We start from the raw sequence: 14,016 nt of genomic DNA, 5'->3' as shown, positions 1-14,016 counted from the left end.
CAGGATGCTCTGATTAGGGAGGAATGTAAACCACAACCCTGCCTACAGTCCCAGCCTTCTCCCCACTTGCTGTTCACAGGGTGAAAGTGTTGCCAGACCCCGGGGCTAACACTCCAAGGCAAAAGGGGGTGTGCAGTGCATGCATCTGTTGATGATACTGAGTTTTTCCAGTTTCCTTGCTTCTTCATACTCTCTGCAAACCTGACAGGTGAGGGAACCAGCAGGGAGCTGATAACACAGTGTTTATCAGCCCGTCAACAAAACAAAAGCCTCTCATGTTAGTCCAACCTCTTCTTAAACAGCTTTTTTCCAAGGAAGGAAGGAAGGAACATTAGCAGGTAACCTGTTGATTAGCTCCAAAAAGTCCCAAGCGGACACTACTGTATGCCTGTCACAGTGAAATGAGACACACACAGACACCTCTCCGCATTAGCTATCATATGACATGTCTAGGGTCTGTGGGGCTGGGGTCCATGCTGTGGGAGGTGGGAGGGAAGGATACGGGAATTCCTGCTTAAGCAGGGAACAGTGAGGTTGGTGGGGGAGGAGGGCAGAGGGAAGCCAGGCAGACCCTGCTGTGTCTGCAGTCTCTGCTGGAGCTCTAGCTAGGGAGCAGAGGGGCAGGGCAAGCCCCATTCTCTGAAGCAGAGCATAGTCCAGGGCTGCAAAGTGTCTAGGATGCTGGGGGACTCTGGTTTAACTGAAACCAGGAAGAGGTCTGGGACAGACATTGCATAAACCAGTTTGACCCAAGTCAGTTAAGTTTCGTTTATCTGGTAAATTCAACCAGGTTTCTCTCAAACCAGTTTGAACCATTTTGAAACTGGTTTATGTGCACTGAACATCTGTTCTGTTACAAGTTTAAACTAGTTTCTGATCATTTAAAGCAATTTATGTGCACTGTCTGTCCCTAGCCTGTGTGACTATAGACAAGCTGATTGTATATTGCTTCTCCCACTTCCTGTTCAACAACTTGCTGCACAACACTCATCAATGCAGTCACGGTGGCTTCCATTTAAATCCCTCTCCCTCTCATGTTCCATTTGTTGTAGAGAAAGTATGGTTTGTTCTGTCTTTTTAAACCATTAGTTTTCATAAGGCAACTAGATTAAATGGGCCATTTTTAAGCATAACCCATGGAGACTTCAAATAGCAGCACTTTGGTTTAATGTCTATTATTTCTTTATTTTCAGTCATTTAAATTAAGGGTCCTTATAAACTTTTCATGATGAAACATTAATTGCATCAGAAAACATGGGTATCAGCAATTACACCAAATATTTGAGTCTGATTTACCCATGTGAAAGTACATGGTAAATCAGAGCTAATACTGGAGTTGATCACGTATCTGGAAAACATGCAGATACCACGAGGCAACAATGAAAGAAACAGAACAGAACACATCATTGTGAGTGTGCAGCTATTGTAACTGAAGAGAATCTATACTTTATCCTGCACATTTAAAAATATGTATTGATTTTACTGTTAAAATTATTGCAGGCCTACTCAACAGTTATAGGCTTGAGACCATAAAAATAACCACCGTCTATTCTAGTTGCTCCATTTCTAACATTTTCCATAAAAGAGAGAGAGATGCTTCCCAAATGACTTGTACAATGATGAGACTTGGAGTTAATATTTAGTAAAGGAAAAATAAGAGGAGAACCATTCCTAAAACATAATATTTAATTTTTTGCCTTTCATCCAAGTCAATTGCATTTCTCATTCTCTGTCAGAAGTCTACATTTGAAATCATACAGCACAAACTCTCTTAATTATAATCTCCCTCAAACTCAATTGAATTTCTCTCTCTGTTTCCATTTCTCTTGCACGCTTTTCCTCCTGCTGCTGCTAATTAAGATAAATCTGTCAAAATATTCTATTGCAGAAGGGAAAGCTGTAGTGAGTGTCATTGGTCCCTATGATATTTTCCATTTTGCCATGAACTGTCACCAATGATTTAGGACCAAGTGCCAGAGATTATATTAATCCTGATAAAATTATCAAGTTCTTTCTGATGCTGATATCCCTTGGTGTTAAGTGATGCAATTTGTCTGCTTGGCCCATTACTATTGACAGCACACCCTCTTTCTTCCCAAGGGATGTAAAATGGACGGACTAGTAGAGAGATTCTTTTGCAAGAAGGGACCAAAGACAAATTCAGGTTTTGCTAGTTTGTATTTGAACCTTATCTCAGCTAACGGTCAAGGTCTGTAGGTGAAAATACGGAACAAATGCTCAGTGGGCACATCTACATGAGACACTATGTCACTGTAGCGATGAGCTATGGCAACACAGCATCAGTAGGCACAAACTGTGATCCTGACTCTGCTGCAGAGTAGCAGCAGAAACAACTCATGCGACACCTGGACTGCACAGTAACAGCGGTTACTGAGTAGTAGGAGTGTGAGAAACAGGCTATAATCAATTTGGATTTGGCCTGAATCAGGGGACAGTGACTCAATCCATTGATTCAGATCACTGTCCCGATTTCATTTGGCCAGATCCAAATCTGAAGATTCGAAGTTTATTTGGAGAATCAATGATTTGGCCGTAGACACAGCTTTAAATGTTTTTTCTGCATACCTTGAGGTACCAGGAGTGCGCATGAATGCTGCAATGGTGGGGCAGATGAAGTGTCCCACAGGAGCATGGGGGTGCCCTCGCATGCTTGGCAGCAGACCCAGAAGTGGACTGTGGACCAGAAGTACTTCCGATCCACTTCCTGGTCTGCCAGGGAGCTCATAGGGGACCCCCCTCTTGTGCCCCTCCCATTCAGCAATCGGTCACAGGGGGACTCCAGGTGCCCCTCCAGACAGGAGGCACCCGTCACCGAGCCAGGGGGAGGTCCCCCATGTGCTCTGCTACAAACCCAGAAGTGGACCAAAAGTGTTTCTGGTTCAATTCCGGATACACCACCAAGCACACTGGGTACCACCCCCCGCCCCCCAGGCTCCCATGGAACGCATCATCCACCCCAGCATCTCAGCATTCACAAGCCACCTGATTTGATTCAGAGAGATTAAAGGATCTCCTGATTCAATTTGGATTTGGAGAGCTGGCTGCTGAACAGAGCCGAATCTCCACCAAATCGAATCGGCGACTGAAGCTTCACATAGCCCTACAGTGTGTAGTCATTTAGTACTTGACCAAGTACTAGCAGGTACTAAATGACTGTACAGTAACAACTGTGCAGTCAAAAACACATGTAGGATGTGTCTAATTTTAGATGCCACATCACTGGGGCTATACCCAATTACACTCTCTGTGACTTTGCCACCATAGGTGGAAATTTACCCAAAAAAATTTCAGGTCTTCAGTTTACGCCTAGAATTTGAGTCCATGTAGCTACTTAATTGGCTGGCCATAAAGGGCTCATCAAGGAAATTAATGCACTCAAGTTCTCAAGCTCCCCAAGGACTTAGAATGGCACAGAAGAGGCAACTAGACAGCTCAGAATATATTTTAAGTAACCTTGTACTGAATATCAATATAACTTCTGGGAAGAGCAATCAGTTAGAGTTTAGAAGTTTCATTGCTTCAGTCATTTAACATAAGACTGCAAAAGATGGTAAAAAGTATAAAGACTATAGAGAGCAATCTTCTATCGGCAGCAAGATGGGTAAGATAGCCTAATAGTTCTTTTCCATCTCTTATTACTATGGACCAACTCCTTATTCACTTCACCCTTGCTCAGGGAAAATTCCAGTTGATACCAGTTCAAGTTGACCTTGGATAAGAACTTCAGGATTGAATCCATCGAGTCTGTTATCAGCATTATCTTTAGTGAGACAGAAAACTGTTTCCCCAGAGTTGGTCTTGCAATATTATAGCAGCCAAGAGAAAATGAATAGTGAAAAGAAGGGCTGTCTGGGAAAGAGAGGCATAGGCTTCTAAGAGAAATTTATGTTCTGAATAAGAAAAGGCAGCTTGCTTTATGATAGATACCAGACCTAGTCAGGAATTTTTCAACCAAACCTTTTTTCTTTAGAAAAAATTACCGATTTTATAGAAAAGGGCTAGTTCTGCTTAACTTTTTGAATGGTTCCATCCTATCAGACCATTTCCTTGATAAATTTTGAAATGAGTAATACTGGGTGCCCAATCTAAAAAACTAAACCACCATGTGACCAGTTCTCTTCTCACTGGAATGTTCCAAAAACTTAGTCAGCTTTAAAACCAACAAAGTTAAGGGAAAAATTACTACTTAGCACAGAGTTTAGGAAAACTACCTTGAAAAAAAAAGCTTCTAAACACCATGGGTTTCTCCCGATAGGAAATAGGACATTTTAATTTTATTTTTTACAATCTTGAACATTTTTCACAGTACTGAAACACATTTCCTGCCCATCTGCAATTCTCAGAACCTCCCTGGAGTCATTCACCCCCCCAAACAAGATCAGGTGTCAGGCCAACCAAAATCACATTCAATAATCTCTTGACCCGATTTTGGGGGCAGGGGTTTGTTTTGTTTTTGAAAAGCAGCTTGTTAAGACAGCATTCTTGCTATTAGCGAATGCAGTATTATTAGGACTTGGTGCTTCTACCTTATGACCAAAGAGTGATTATTATTAATGACAAATGGTTCTAAAAAATGAACCTTTTAAACGTACTGATAAATAGGGGAATTATAGTTCTCACCAACAACTCCCCATTAAAAAAAAAAAAAAAAAAAAAGACCACAACGATCTCTGCCTACATTACACGCATGAAATATCAAGCGGATGTCACCAAGAATCTCTACAGTGGGATTTCCCCCACTTCTTCTTCTTCTAAGGCTATCCCTAACAATTGAAAAACCCTCCCACTTACTCCAGCATTATTGCAACCAGATTTGGAGGGGCAAAGCTTTCAAACTACAGTCAGTGAACATTATAAGTTTTTTATTTTATTTTATTTTGACTTTTAGCCTTCAACTCTCCACTTCACACTGGCATGTTTGTTTTAGGCAAAGTATGGCCAAGTTATGAGTTTTCATTCTGGGCATTTTTGGTTTTGGTTACAATGACACTCAACACATGTTATTATACTAACTCTGTGAAACTATCATCTGCATTGGCACTTAGTGCCATAGCTGGAAAAAAAAATTCAAATTTGTTCTCCACCAGTGATTTCATAATGCTTAGGATGCACTGATTTTAATCACAGCATCAAAAAGGGCAACAAAAGCTTCATGTGGTTTACTGAAACTTTACTTCATATGTTTTTCTGAATATCTAAGACAAGAAAAGGATGCGATTACAAACTCTTTGGCTTTTATTCCATATATACTTACAGCATGGATGACTGAGTGGTGCTGTTGTCATCATCAATGTGCATGCCTGAAGGATTAGGGCTTAAACCATTTTACAGAGACATGCAATTAATGCAACAATATTTAAAAGGTCATTACTAAGTACAAAGGACACATAACAAAAATAAATCTATTCTCAAGATAGGCACACAAATGCTTGTTCCCCAAGTGAGTTACCAATCATGAGGCAACATTTATGGGTAAACAATTAAAGTTAAACAATGGGAGGTTTTTGCCAGTCAGCCGAATGCAGGTAGAAGAACATCTGCGACTAGACAGGTGTGCGCACATGAATGACATCCAGGGAAATCTGCCTGCCAAACTGATGTCCATACAAATGATCCACATTCCATGGAAAAAATAGTAGGGAAAAAAAACACTACTCGTCAAGAAGCAAGAGTAGGGGATTATGCACTGTATGCAATGGAGCCAGTTGATTCATAAGCTTAAGCATATATAAAAATGTAGTCTTTGGGAAAAGGTACCAAGAGAATACATAAGTAGCTGCATGTGCGTCTTTCTACAACAATTAAACTGTGTCATTTCCATGCACTGTGCAGTTTCTAGGAACACTTAACCCAACAAATCTGTTGGAACAGGATTTCTTCATACTGTTAGTAAACAAGATTTCTTTTTTATGGTCTTAATTCAGTAAGTTCCAGCAGGGCCCTTACCCATATATTTAAGTCCCGCTGAAGTCAATAGGGTTGAAACAATGCTTAGAACTAAACATTTGCCCTTGAGGGCTTTCCTGAATAGGGATAGATTTAATGATGTGCGTTAGTAGTTTACTGAATATGGTCTATGTGACTGCCGTGGATTTTTAAAAAAAAAAATCAGTCTCCTTTTCAGAGAAACCCAATCGAGTTAGGTCCCTGGTATACCAAGATCACCTTCATGATGGCCAACATTGACTCACTGTTTCTTTTTACTACTTAGTCTTTGTGGGAGGGAATGTCTTTTTGTTCCGAGTTGGTACAGTTTCTAGCACAACAGGGGCCATGACTACGATTCCAAGGCATTGCTATAATACAGATATGGGGCCCAAAGCTCTTGGTAGGTTTGGCTATAGGTACTCAACACAAGTATTTTCATGTTAAATGAGAAGGAGGTGCTGTATGCAGGTTTGTTGAAGGCCAGCAAGAATGTGGAGCAGGGCTGACTACCACTATTTGGGCAAACCTAAAATCTAGAGAGACCAAGCCCATAAGCTGTCACAAAAAATGGTGAATGTAGCTGGGGGGGGGTGGAGGCGGGGAGGGAGTATATTCACTTGATCTCCCTGTTTATGCCTCTGCACTCCTTTCAAGTAGACACCCAAACAACAACAACACATCTGCTCCTTACAGGATTCATTTGGGAGACTACAAGCAAATAGTGACTCCCAATGACACTGGAATATTTCCAGCACATACATAGAAACCATTTTGTACACTTCAAATAAAAAAAAAATAATAATAATAATAATAATAATATCAGGCTTTGAATGCAGCTTTTACACGCCTTGAATCCAGCTGAGCTTTAGTTTCAGTGAGCCACTGAGTAAATTATGGTTCCTCTAAGCCCTTTCCCTCCAATTCACTCATAAATGTTACTTTTGAGCACAACAGTTCACAAGATCAGGGCCTAGCATGGGTGTGCTGAAGACCCTTTACACAGACACAGTCCACAGTAATTAGTGAGGGCAGTAGGTTTGCTGCTGATGGTAAGAAGGCTGAATGAATATTTGCCAGCACATGCATTTATATTGGGATAGTTGAACTATAGTAACAGAAAAGCTGTGAAGTTCTCTTTAAATTTCTTATAGGTTTAACTAAAAACTTAAAGTTCGGGGGGAAAGACAGAATAAAGGCAAAAAAAAAAAAAATGACTCTCTCTCAAACATGTCATGTTTTGTGATTTTTTCCATTCAGTTTTCTTCAACCCTTCCTAACTATAAAAATAAGAGCTCTGCAGATCTCACCATGCTGCTATTATAGTCCACTATATGCTTATATTTAAAATAAATTTAAGTCTGTTTTCATGCTTACAACTTACTGCTACAGGTACCTCCTCTTCTCTGTCACTTACACAAAATTCTTTTCTGCTTCATGTCCCAAGAAAACAGCTTTGAATTCTTCTGCAGCACTTTATACTTATAGACATTTAAAATCCAATTTCTTTTTTCTATGCACTGATGTACTGACTCATTCACCACCATATAGCTTTAAAGGATTTTAGCTATTTATCATAACACAACACTCTATTCATTAACAGCTTGAATTATTTTTTTTTTTTGTTAGATATCTGGTTTTGAGTTCCAGATTACATTTTTATGCACTACAAAACGTAACCATAAAAAGATACCGATGAAGGTCATTAAAGAGCCTTTATTATACAAGGACAGGATTTGATATCTTAAGTCACACTTAATTTAACCAAATGAAATTACTGGGGTTACAAGGTACTATTCCCCATGAATAATTAATTTAAATCTAATCCAAAGTATATAGCACTGCCTTGACCAGGCTGGTCTTAAGTTATACAATTTTTTTTTTTTTTTTAATACAAGGAAGTGTTAATTAAAACAAATTATATCCCACCCTGTTTTAAGGCTCCCCTTTAAAACCGAATAAAGATCTTGCTTTTGGCACTCAAATACATTAAAGCCAGAGTTAATTTTTACCAGATTTGCTTTTTTAATTCAAAAGAGGTGATTTTTCAAAGCTCTGCATAGCCACAGAAGAGAAATCTGTACAAAAACAAGCATTCAGAGACATTTGCATACAGAGTTATATCCACACAACTGGTATTTAAGCAAAGTCAATTTATGCAAGCTTTAATCTTTATGCAAAAACATTTGAAAACAGAACTGCCCCATTGTCACACTCCTCCCATTTGCAGTGGAAGTGTGTGGGCAGCCTCTTTAATTCCTGGTCAAATACAGATGAATGGATTATCTGAGCAATAAGTGCTACGAGACAAAATCCGGTTTCATAGCAAATTGAGAATCTTCTGAAAGCTCTCATCAGGCAGAAGCAGCACCGACTGGAAGCTGACTGACCCTGCTGAGTTTCTCCACAAAACCTATGGAAACCCCGTCTTCAGATGTCCCAGCCCTGGCTCCACTAAAGTCATTGACAAAACCCCGACCGATGCGAACAGACAAGGATATTATCTCACGAGCCACAAAAACTTCTCTCTGGAATGGTACCTAAGTAGCAACACATTCAACCCAGAGCCAGAGTTTTCAACAGTGAGTAGTGATTTGGGGTTTTCACAAGAGCTGGAGCACCCGCTCCATTTAAATCCAGCCCTTTTACATCGTCTTAAAAGTAGGCATTGTGGAACAGAGATGGCCAAGATCACTAGCTGCTCTCTACAGTCTCCTATATGTTTGTCCCTCATCCAAATTAGGAGTGCCACATACAATTCCTCCGTCCGGATTACTCCTGTCCCTGGCAGATGAAATCTGAGACGATTATGGGAGGAGTTGCTTCTAGCCAAAATCCATTCCAACAGATGAATGAGGCTTTTGGGTGGAGCATGTGCACATTTGGCACAGAGATACATAACTACCCTACACCAGCCAGCATCACTTGTTTTTTTAATTGAGGCATGAAAGCAGTTAGTCACTCATTTAAGCATCTAAAAATCTGTCAGTGTTTTAATGAGAAGAAATGAACATTTAGAAAGATTAAGTAATAATCCATACAAGTATGAATAAAGATAAAAGATATGTAAGAATATCTGTTCCTTTTGGGTCTTATGTCTGAACTAGAGATGACTGGATTTTTTATTTAATTTATTTTTTTTAAACCATAATAAGTTTCAGGAGGGGAAGTGATGCTTCAAATTTCACTCAAACAATTATTTTTTGCTTAGAAAAATTCCATTTCAGAAAATGTTCAAAATTTCGTCTCAAAACAAAAAGTTCCAGGGATCAACATCTTGGAAAGGAAACAGACATCGCAGCGGTCACTCCACATCTACATGGAGCACATCACAGGCCACCGCCGGTACACCGACCCCACCAGACCGGACCCCGAGGGACTGCCTGAGCCCCCTCTGCACCTGACGGACTTCACTTTGAGAAGAATCTTCAGCAATGAACCACCCTGCTCCACGCGAAGAGGACTCTTGCGATGAGACTTTATATGGACTGAGAAACTTTCTTCAACCTAATTCCTCCACCATTGCGGACCATGGTACGGGTTTCTGTGCATCTATCCTTCCTTCTCTCTCAGCAGCATCACAAAGCCCCTCCCTTCCCTTCCCCCACCCCCAGGCTTAGTTGGTTAACACTGTTTTCTGCAACCTAGTTGCGCTCCCCTCCTCACCCCCACCCCTCTTACGTTAGTCCCTCGCTCTGGCGATCTGTATTTCCCTACTAGCTTTGTCATCTTTTTGGATTCTTAACGTCTGCTAATAAAATTCAATCTGTATTTGAAAAACAAATATTTTCAAAATAAAAACAGCTCTCATTTCATTCATCATTTTGATATGTATAGTGAATATTTTACTGTTTACATAGCAATTAAAGCCACAGAAAAATATCAAAGAGCTCAGCTCGGTGCAAAACTGTTGATATAATAAAAACTGCCAGCAAGTGTTTCAGTCATGTCTGATTTGGCTCAGAAGTGTGCAGATAGTTTAACCTCTTACACTTGAAGAAATGATTAAGTAAAACCTAAAAAAACCAACTATATGAAAAATGAATGCAGAAGCAGATATAAAGATGATATTTTACTTGTAATGGAATAAGGATCAGAGTCTGACCTCATTTGCACCAAGAAAAAAAAAAAAGTCAGGAGTAATTTATACACGATACAGATAAAGCAATGTACTAGTGGTATTATATAATCAATGGATTTAACACCAGATATCCCATTGCAAGCTGGATCTCTGGATTGTGCAAGCCAGAAGAACCATGGAAGCTACAAGTGTGACAAGCAGGTTATGCTGGGATAGGAGAACCAAAATAATGAAGACCTCTCCTTTACCTAGAAAGTTAGACCAGAGAAAAAAAATGCATTGTACCTGAAAGGAACCAGACTCAGTGTTGGGATCCCTCAGGAAAAAGATCCAAGATAGGCTGTTGAACTGCCTAACCAGAGGCCTCTAGCAACATCGTGGAACCAGCCAACAGTCCGCAGGAAGAGTTTTATGGTAGTCAGTGAAAACCTGACCAAACAGCAGCTGTTCATGTCAAGAACCTCATAATGAGAAAAGAAGAATGATGAACTTTCCCTTTTCTTTTACTGGTCTCTTCCTTATTTTGGAAGGGGAAGAATTTTAGGATTTGGCCAAAGAACTAATATACCCAAAAGTGGGAGACAAAAAGATGGTAAACCACTGCTTTCCTCAAGCACCAAAAGTCAGATTAGAGACTTACACCTCTTTTTTCCAACACCAAGCAAACAAAGGCTTTTGAACTGATAATTCTCTTCACCTAGTAACCCGGCACGCTACTAATTAATAGGCCACTTTTTCCTTCTTTTCCTACAGTCTGAAAGAGGAATCAAAGTCAAAGTCAAATAGAGATTCCTGAGGACTGAGAACTTAAGATACCAGAAAAGCATGAGAGAAATACACAGGAAAGAACAAATGACAGAAGCACAAAGGGAAACATTTCACTGAAGTTCACCTATACATTCCCTCATTCATTCCTTCCTCCTAGGAAAACACCTTGTACCTTCTGGTTGCTGCTGCTTTAGCAATCTTGTCAGAGGCTACACATACAGATGTAAAAGGTAGACATAAGAGCAAGATTATCAGCTCCAGAGGCAAACATGTGCATCATCTTTATTCCCTGATTAAACTTCACTAACCTGTGAAGCAGTTTCAGCTTTCGGAACACACGTCACTTATCATTCTAGTAATTCATGCCAGCAGCAGCTTGAGGAACCATCTCAGTCTCCTATTAGTTTGCGGCATGTGCCGCTGCATCACAAGAAGCACACAATTCACCCAGCAGGATCAATAATATTGATTGCTTACTTAAAGGGTGCATCAACAATCAGTCCCAATGCCGCCAAATCCACCTCACTGCTTCAGCACCGAGGCCAGCTCATTATAAATAGAGCATTATCCCCTCTCTATACACAATCTGAGTAGTCCGAGTTTAACTGGCCAAGGAGAGAACCGAAACAAGTTCTTTCATAGGAGTTCCCATCACCAACGTGAGACCAACAAAGACAAGGCAACAAATCATCTATATAAATGCTGCTGAATCAGTGCGACTCGATTGTTGTTAAAGCTCAGGGAGTCTAAAAACAGAGAATTTAACTGCCATACCCCTCTGGGATGAGTCTATTAAGAGTGGTGCTTCCCAAAAACCCAAGCCACACAAAAGCACAATTATTCACTGATGTGACTACAATAATCAAGTCTGTAAAGGATCTTAAGCTATCACCGGAATATGAAGAAGTTTTGGAGGAGTGTGTGATGGGGAAATTTTGGATTGATGCATTATAAAAGGGAAGGCAAGGCAGTGCAAAGATCAGTACCAGATTTTCTCCAATATTCATATTGCCCTTTGTTGAATGACAGAGCTGTGACTGTGGTATGGATCTAGCTTTACTCATTAGGATTTTGAAAGAAAATATTTTGTTGTGTAAGGTGCTGGGATGCTCTGATGCACATTAGGCAGATAGATAAAAGAAGAAAATAGAACAAGCTAAGCATTTACGATACCCACAATTAATTCATCATCTCATACCAGTTTTGTAACATGGACAGGGAATCATAAAAAAAAACAACATACTAGAGATTAATAAAAACTGAATGCAAAGGTTTATCTGTGGCTTTGCCCCATGAAATTAAATGAACCCAGACTTAATGCAAGACTCGCTGGATACAAACTCTGCAAAACTGAAATGGTTTAAAATGTTCAATTGAGTCATGTTAAGGGTAGAAGAGTGGTTCATAAGGTGTTAATGAAATGTTTACAGACTTTTTAAAAAAATTAAAGGAAAAAAGGGGAGAAAAAATAAGAAATAAAATGAAAGAGATGATAATGTACTGGATAAAGCGTTTGAAGCTCTTACAGATGTGATGTATTTTTTCTAAGACACCTGCTGAATGCATTTTTTAATAGTGGTCACCAGTTTTCTGGAGAAACATTTCCAATGGTCACATATCAATTCTCAGTAACATGAAAATATTGCAAATAATGGCTATGGGTCATGCTCAGGTGTAACAAGTGTGGCTGTAAACCTGGGTGTTAGGGGAATAATGGACTTGAACTGTCAAGAAACTGAACAATTAACAAGAACTATAAGATTCTGGAGCCCAGCCTACACCCATCCCCCCAGGTGTGAGATGTCCACTGCCTGGTATGAATTCTCGTTAGACTTATTTTTAGCTTTCCAATAGGGGGATTGTTATGAGAAGAGACAGACATGCTCAATCTTTATTCCAGGGCCCATTCTAACAAAGTAACCCCTCCTTCCTGCTGCTTCATCTTTTCTGGCCATTCAGACGCAGCCGTCTCCTTACAAGTCTGCAGCTTGCCTTCCAGTAAGTACCTTGAAAGGTCCCCAGGGACTCTCACCTGCCACATCTTGTTCTTACAGATTATTACTGGGAAGATGTTCTTGAATCCTGCCTCTTCTGGTTCCCTCTTTCAGCTTCCTTGCCTGGATCTCCATCTCAGGGCTCCACCTCACCTACACCCCACCTTATGCCAACCAAAAATGACGATAATCCTTGACCAAGGCTAAAACAGAGTCCACCACCCACAGTTGGGCCTTATCACATATTTATTCACAGTCCTGATTTAGATGGTGTACCATCCTTATTCAGGCCTTGAGTTAAGCCTGATTTGTTCTAATGTCTTCCCTGGGATGCCTTACTCCCAGGCACTCTCCCTCTTCCCGATGGCTACTTACAGTTTCAGCCTCCTCTTTCTCTTCAGCTCCTTTCTCTCTTCACAGACTCACTGCCATCCCAGTCTCCACCTGCTTTATCCGGGATCCATGACATCAAGAAAGATAAGTATCCTGGCTCCCCTGAGCCAGCTTTTGCTGGGCACCCCTCCTCTTGAGGTTGCCACCACTCGCCCTTGCCAGGGCAGTCATTTGTTCCCGGCCACTTCAGGTCCTCTGGAGGACTCGCTTCTGGTCCTCCCCAAATGTCAGCTGGTGGGGTTTTTATCCCTCTCTCCTTGGGCTGGTTGGAAGACTGGCATTGGCACCCAGCTATAAAACATGTCAATGCCAGTGCAGATGAACATGCCGGATCTCCCACAGCACGCCATGGCTGCTGCTGTTTTTTTCCTTCCAGCATTGGTGCAGCTTGTTTTCCGGTGGTGGCATCTCCCCCACCATGCCTTTGATCCTTGGTGGCATCCTGTGGCCCCTGCAGCCCTCTCCACTCTCACATTGGAGGTAGGTTTCAGTCCTTGGTGGTGTCCCCGCCACAAATACGCAGTGCATGTGCTCCTGGTGAAAGAACTCCACCCTACATTATTCAACTGGTGGAAACACTTCAATTGGACTTGGATGACTACTGAAGGGGGTTACACAGTCCAGCCTCCCCAATGTCAGCAGAGTTTCCATAGCACTCTGGGCCAAGAGTATAGGATATATTTTAAAGCCTTCTTATGTGGACATCCAAGTAAAGATACTGTACCTTACATAATATAGCAATGATTCTGTCAGATGCAATAAATTACCCGATGTAATCAATTTTCTTGAAAGTGCAGCAGCTGTGGACAATGCTATTTACAACTATATTAGTAC

This window comes from Crocodylus siamensis, chromosome 8 (assembly GCF_052110815.1).
Source record: "Crocodylus siamensis isolate JL-2025a chromosome 8, ASM5211081v1, whole genome shotgun sequence".
In the NCBI taxonomy this organism is placed as follows: domain Eukaryota; kingdom Metazoa; phylum Chordata; order Crocodylia; family Crocodylidae; genus Crocodylus; species Crocodylus siamensis.
Note: the sequence above shows the minus strand (reverse complement) of the source record.